The sequence below is a fragment of the Sminthopsis crassicaudata genome, chromosome 2, assembly GCF_048593235.1.
Source record: "Sminthopsis crassicaudata isolate SCR6 chromosome 2, ASM4859323v1, whole genome shotgun sequence".
Classification (NCBI taxonomy): domain Eukaryota; kingdom Metazoa; phylum Chordata; class Mammalia; order Dasyuromorphia; family Dasyuridae; genus Sminthopsis; species Sminthopsis crassicaudata.
The window spans coordinates 534663259-534671516 of NC_133618.1; positions in this window are offsets into that span (position 1 = coordinate 534663259).

Here is an 8258-nt window from a genome sequence, read left to right on the forward strand (position 1 = left end):
AAAGGAGTCCAGGACAGTTTAAGAACCTTTGTTCTAGAGTGAGTCATATAGTTCTTTTTGCTTATCAGTCAAGCCAAGGATGTATATGTGTGTGTTGTGTGTATGTATGTGTGTATGTTATATATTTTTAAATCTTTTTTTATCGATGAAGGAATTGGGCCTCAGAGGAGGGAAGTAACTTGCCTAAAATCAGCATGATTAGATCTTGAGTCTCCTGACACCCGATCTAGGAATTCTTTTGCTTTATCATGCTTTCTCTATGCTGTTCATAATATTCAAAAATTATGCAAGCAGTGTCTTTGGATTGGAATGTAGGTTTTCTGACTCAATCCCTCACTCTACTATATTCCATCATAATCTTTTTTTTTTTTTCCTCTGAGTTTGGGGTTAAGTGACTTGCCCAGGGTCCCACAGCTAGGAAGTATTAAGTGTCTGATATCAAATTTGAACTCGGGTCCTCCTGAATTCAGGGCTGGTGCTCTATCCACTGTGCCACCTAGCAGCCCCCCATCATAATCTTTGTGCCCCACTTTCAATTATTGTCATATTCTCCAATAGGATTGCTGCTCATATTATGAGTTAGATGAAACACTAATAAATAACTAAGGTCTTATAAGAAGAAAAACAATAACAACAACTCAAGAACTTAATGATTTCATTGCTAGATACATACTATCACATATCACCATCAAGGTCAAAGTTATAATGCAAGGTTGTGTACCCCTGAAATAACCTGGCAGATTTTTTTTTTAAGCAGTAAAGAATTGGAAACAAAGTTGATGCTCATCAATCACCTATGATCCCATGATTGAAGAAAAAGTAAGCAAATTGTGGAACATAAATGGAATTGAATATTACTGTGCCATAAAATTATGAAGAATTCAGAGAAGTATCAGAAAAAATATAAATTAATGCAAAATCACAAATAGAACCAGAAAAACAATAGATGTAATGATTGTAGCAATGTATATGGAAAGAACAACAAAGAAGAAACTGAACCATGTGTAATTACAAATATCAAACTCAGACCTGGAGAAAGAATAGAAATGTCCTTCTCTTCCCTTCTTTTTGGACATGAAAGAACAAATATGGAGTATTGTATATTCTAGGGCAAGTAGGTAGTAAAGTGGACAGTGGCCTAGAGTCAAGGAAGACTAATCTTTGTGAGTTCAAATCTGGCCTCAATACTGATTAGTTATGTGACGCTGGGCAAGTCACTTAATCCTGTTTGCCTCAGTTTCTTCCTCCATTCATTCTCTGAAATGAGTTGGATGGAGAAAGAAATGGCAAACCACTTTGGTATCTTTACCAGGAAAACTGCAAATGGGGACACAAAGAGTTGGACTGAACTGAAAAATGACTGAATAGCAACAACTGCATATCCTGCTGATCTCAATTGATGTTGGTTAGTTTTGCTGAACTATACATCTTCCACTCACCCTTATTTGTTTATTTATTTATTTGTTTTATTAAAAGAGAAAAACTTGATGGGGAAAGGAGGGGAAAAGGATACATTTGGAAACAAAAGAAATGAGATAAAATTTAAATACACAATAATACACAATAAATTGCAGGGGTTGAAACTAAAGCAGAGTAAAATCAAATACTGGTGGGGAGAATAGTGTCACCTTTGAGTACGAAAGACAGCCCAAAGTCTAGCTTACAAAGTAGGGAAAACATTGGATTAGGAGTCAGGAATTACTATCTCCTGTAGTCATGTGATCTTGGACAAATCATTTAACATCTCTATGTCTCAGTTTGCTTATCTCTAATATAAAGTGGGGCTGGGCTACTGACTTTGGTCACCCGCTGGAGTTGCTTCATACATAATTAAGACCTGGTGAGTACAGTGGCACTTGTTAGCTCTTATGCAAATAAATAAGCCACTAAAACAATAACCAGCAGATAACACCATGGCCTTTGTCTCTAGCAAGGCTGAGTTAACTTGTTACTCCCCTGTGGGAGTAACTCATCGTTTCAACGTCTTTCCAGAAAGGCAGAGAACTAGGAAAACTTGGATTTCAATACCACTCAGTTTCCTTATCTATAAAATGGGAATAATAATATTCATCATTCTTAATTTCATTCCATTTTATGAGGTGCCCAAGCTATTCTCATTTTGGTCTTGGTTACATTCCCCTTTCTCAGGGCTTTTCCATCTTCCTGCCAGAAATTTTTTCATCACCTTAGAGATTCTTCTATTCCATCCAGCTTCCAAGTATATGTTCTCTTCCTCCAATTAGAAAATATAGGGACCATCCCTTTCCTTTGATTTATATCCTCAGCTTTTAGCACAGTGTCTAATATATAATAATTTAATAAATGCTTTATCTTTTACAGGGTCATTGTTATCAAATGGAGGGCAGGTAGGTGATTCCATAGCTAGAACACCAGGCCTGAAGTCAAGAAGACTTAAGTTAAAATCCAATCTCAGACACATATAAGCTATGTGGCCTGGGCAAGTCACTTAATTCTATTTGCCTCAATCTCCTCATCTGTAAAATGAGCTAGAAAAGGAAATGGCAAACCACTCTAATAATGTCTTTGCCAAGAAAACCTCAAATGTAATCATGAAGAATGGAAAACAAGTGAGCAACAATAAAAGATCAAATGGAATCATGGTTATAAAGAAAATATTTTATAAGCCTTAAAGTCTACAATAATTATTAAAATAGCATTTTAAGATTTGCAATAATAATAATTATTATTATTACATTGTTTTTGAGGTCCCTCTCAACTTGAATATTCTGTGATTCTTTGTGCAGCAGTCATCCCTAGACACTATGTTCATATCATTCCCTATGAAATAGAGCACTGGAATTGGCTTGCTACCTAGGCAATTTCCTTTCTCCTTGAGATATGGCAATAGGCAATTGTCACATCAGGCTATCATATAAAATAATAGTAATTTTCAGAGCTCATATTTATGTAGTGCTTTAACATTTACAAACCATTGATTTCATAAATGACTCTGTAAGGTAGATAGTGCCTGTTATTATCCCCATCTTATAAATGAGGAAATTGGCACTCAGGTTAAATGACTAGCCTAAGGTCATACAGCAATTCTTTGTCAGAGGTAAGATAGAGACTTTTTGCTTCCAGAAAAAACATATTTCACTCCATTAAATTCCACCCAATGATCAACAACCTGACAGGAGAGGTTAATGTCCTTAAAGTTACCCTTCCCCCCTCCATTAATGGCTGAAAAACTTCCCTCTATTCCTTTCACACCCACAGAGAATGTTTCTCAAACCCTAGAGCATTTACAATACCTTAAAACTGCAAAAGCCAGCAGCACTTTTCTGTCTCAGATTCAGCTCCCTTTCCAGCATCCCTAAAAGCCCAGAGACTGGACATACCCACTTAACATTCTAACCCCATTCTCTGCATGGAGGACTGATCAACTAGATACCTGAAAGCACATTTTCAATGACAGTAAGCAATCGACTTTCAAGGCTTCTGATTCTTGTCAGTGAGTCTCTGTGGGCCAGAAAAAAAAAAAAAAAAACTTGGGTTTTGAGGGAGAAGGAAAAGGGGGTCCATACTGCAGAAGAAACTAAAGATTTCAGCAAAATAACGAGTCTGATTTTAGTTAGCTTTTTTCCCTGGATCTTGTGTGATGTTTTGGAAACACCCGTTGATTAAGAATCCAGAAGTCTACATGCTTTCTCTCTCTCTTTCTTTTTGTTTATTCTACCAACAACTAGCTAAGTGGTCTGCTTGACCAATTTCCAATGCTCTCAGTTTAAGATGAATACAATGATCTCTCAGGTTATTTAATATTTAATAATCTGCAACTCCACAATTTAATATTTTAAGGTGTTAGTTTCACGTGTATAAATTCTTTAAGAACATAAATGTATTAATGTTATTAATTATTAAATTATCAAGTGTTATTCCATATTTATTATAAATATATAGTATAAATCATATGCATTTTGTTTAAATATATCATATCATGCATATAAGTTATATATTATTATAAAATATTATTAAATTATTGGTTTTTTAATGCCTACTATGTGCCAGGCACTGTCCTAAGCATTTTACAATATAATCTTATTTGATCCTCACAACAATCATGAGAGGTAGATACTATTATGAATCCATATTATAGAGTTGAGAAAATTAAGGCAGACAGGTTAAATTATTTGCCCAAAGTCATATAACTAGGATGTTGATTCAAATTGAATCCACACCCAGGCCTATCCACTGTGCCACCCAGCTGCCTCCTGTAGACAAATCATATTATTTTGAGAGAATTTTAATCACAAAGATGTTTTCCCTTATATTAAACCCTGTCTCAGTGACAAGACAGAGTCAGACTTAGAAAGAGACAGTCACTTAAATAGTTGTATTTGGGGAGGGAGGGTGGAAAGGGCCTTCTTCATCATTTCTACCTTCCTGTCTGATAACAGAGCCTGAAATTACATTCTTAGAGATTCATTTGCTTGGGTTTTTTTTTTCAAGAATCACCTTAATAGAATGCAAAAACCTTTGGGAAGGGCCAGAGTTTGGACAATTAATTGACAAGCACCTGAAAGTCAGGCCTCTGGTATGGAGTACAGACTAGAAGTTGAGGAGAAAAGAGAGGGATGTTGAAAGGAAAGATGGGACAAATTCTTTTTCTTCATGAAAAAATGGGAAAAGAACATCCCTTTCAGCTCCAAATCCTATCATCATAGATGACAAAACTGAAACCCAAATATGGAGGTCTTCTGGATTTAATTACAAAGTAATCTAGAAGTCTCAATGGAACCTAGGATTTATGGGAATGAATGTATGAGGGAATAAACGAATGGATGGATGCTTAGATGCTTGCACACATAGCTAACTATATGTTAATGTCTATGCAAAACAGTGGGGATACAAAAGCAAAATCAGTGAGGGAAGCTTATATCCTATCCTCTAGAAGCTTATATTCTAATAAGAGGAAATACAACTTTGTGGAGAATTGGTGACCCAAAAAGAGTGTTTTTATTTGGGAAGTTCCTGGGTGAGTGAATGGCATCCCTCCTTCACAAAGCTTACATTCTAATGGAGACAAAATGCCTTGGGAAGATATGGAAAAGACATTTTTTAGGAAGTTACTGGGTTGGCTAATGGCTACCTGTCCTCAAGAAGCTTATATTGGAATATAGAAAACAAAAATATAATTAGAGTGATGGCCTAAGAAGTACGTTTTGATTTGGAAAGTTACTCAGATAGTAAATGGCTCCATAAAGGAGTCTAACATGACCTTTCCTATAGCAGCATCAGTTTAGCTGATGATTTGCTTGTTGTTGTTTTAGTGAATCATCTATGTAAAATGTTTAAAAGCTCCAGTGGTACTCATGAGGTCATGCTCTTTTATGAAACAACTCTAACAATGATAATAAAATGTACATGTTCATTCAATGAAAAAAACCTTTTTGTCTATGTGGGCGTTGAAAGCATTGAAGGGGTACAAAAAGGGAAAAAGAATTTCATAAAGGAAGATAAAAGCATGGAAGAGATAGCAGATGAGGCAGCTAGATGATATTACTGGATAGAGTGCTAGTTTTAAAAATTTGGGTGCAGCTAGATGGCACAATAGATAAAGCATAAGCTCTGACATCAGCAGGACCTGAATTCAACTGTGATCTCAGACAATTAACACTTGCTAGCTACGTGATCCTAGGCAAGTCACTTAACTCCAATTGCCTCACCAAAAAGAAAAGAAAAAGAAAAGAAGAGAAAAAAAGTTAGAAAGATCCGAATTCAAATTCTAACTTTGACATTCACTAGCTATATGATTTGGGCAAGTCAGTCTCAGTTTCTCCATCTGCAAAATGGGGCTAATAATAGTAACTATCTCATGTTGTTACTGTGAGAATCAAATGAGAAAATATTTTTAAAGTGCCTGCCACATGTTAGCAATTATTAATAGCATATATATATATATATATATATATAATATATATATATATATATATATATATATACATATATATATGTATATGTATATAAAATACCTGAAGGTTTGCAAAGCATTTTGAACATGCTATAGCCTTTTTTTTTTTTTTTTTGGATCCTCACAACAACCCTGTCAGATAGGTACTTATTATTATTCTCATTTTGTAGATGACTTATACTGGATCACAAAGCTAGTCAAATAGCATTTGCATCTTCTTGACTCTACATCCAGCACTGCAAGATATTCCTAAAATTTTTACCAGTATTAATACTTGTAGGATTGTGGAGAATTAAATGAAATTACATAAAGAAAACACTAATGGTGGCTATCATATGCATGAAAGACATGGGATGACTACTCAAGTAAAGTCCTGAAAGCTGGGGGGAAATTAGAGTGAAAGGGGCGCAGTAGCCAATGGCTTTTACTTTGTTTTGGGGAGGATGAAGAAAGCCAGTAGTGAGTGCTGGCAGATATGATCAAGAGGAGGACAAATATTGCCAAAAACAATCAGCATGGATTGAATAAAAGGAAAATGGACCATCCTAAATCCAAGGTTGCATTGTGCAGGAAATGAGTTTTGGGAAGTAGATTAAGATTTTCTATCTTTTAACTACAAGACTGAATCACAAGGAGACTGAATCCCTGCTTAACTCTTGGGAATGAGTTTCAGATAATTTAATGTTCTGGATGAAAATTATACTAGATAATGTCTAGGGTCTCTTCCAAACCTGAAATTCTATAATTCTGTGAATTTCAGGAACCATGGCACCTGGATCAGGAGATATTTGGGGGAGGAAAAGGAAGTTTCTAGTGTGCCTAAAATCAAAACCAAGACATTTACTTAGTTCCCTTTCTTTCATATACTATCCCTCTGTCCTCCTCTGTAATATATGTAAGTAATTATTCAAGGTTGTACCATAGTTTGACCCAGCCCTGGAACAAAGTCAAGAGAAAAATGTTGTAAAAATCCAGGGAAGGAATCTCTTATCACAGGACTTTGGACTTGACAAGATCATCTGATCCAATTTCCTCATTTTACAGGAAAGGAAACTGAGTCCTAGAAAAAGAAGGAATTTGTGTGAGATCATGCAAGGAAACAATGACTGAACTGAGACTGAGTCCCTGGAACAGATGTCTAACTCTTTTCAAGACTACCATACTCTCTCCCAGCCCAGCATACCCTATGGAAAGTACCTCTAGTTTGGAGTTAATGGATCTGTGAAATTACATTATCTGATTTCCCACTCACACTCCTGGATGAGAAATCATTTTAACACATCTATAGGTTCCCAGATACCCAGGAAAGAGAGACTATTTAGCCCTTGTCTAGGAAAAAATTTACCCTCTTCCACCTTTTCAAACCGACTGTTCTTCAGGTTGTGGGTTCCATTGGAATTTCTCATTTTATTGTGTTAGCAAAGAATTGGAAAATGAGTAAATGCCCATCAATTGGGGAATGTCTGAATATAAGCTGGGGTATATGAAAATAATGGCATATTATTGTTCTATAAAAAAGGTTGAACAAGCTGATTTTAAAAAGGTCTGGACCCCAGGACAATACACAATGACCAACTAAAATCTATACCAAAAAATCAGGACTGGTTCAATATTAGGAAAACTATTAGTATAATCAACTATATCAATAACCAAACTAACAAAAATCATATGATTATCTCAACAGATGAAGAAAAAGCATTTAATAAAATCCAACACCCATTCCTATTTAAAACATTAGAGAATAGAGGAATAAATGGACTTTTCCTTAAAATGATAAGTAGCATCTATTTAAAACCATCAGCAAGCATCATATGTAATGGGGACAAACTAGAACCATTCCCAATAAGATTAGGAGTGAAACAAGGCTACCCACTATCACCAATACTATTCAATATTGTATTAGAAATGTTGGCTTTGGCAATAAGAGAAGAAAAAGGGGTGAAAAGAATTAGAGTAAGTCATGAGGGAAACAAATTATCACTCTTTGCAGATGATATAATGGTATACTTAGAGAACCCTAGAGAATCAACTAACAGACTACTAGAAACAATTCACAACTTTAGGAAAGTTGCAAGATACAAAATAAATCCACGTAAATCATCATTTTATATATTATCAACAAAGTCCAGCAGCAAGGGAATTCCATTCAAAATAACTGTTGATAGTATAAAATATTTGGGAATCTATCTGCCAAGGGAAAGTCAAGAACTATATGAACACAACTACAAAACACTTTCCACACAAATAAAGTCAGATCTAATCATTTAAAAAAATATCAAGTGCTCATGGGTAGGCAAAGCAAATATAATAAAAAATGATAATACTA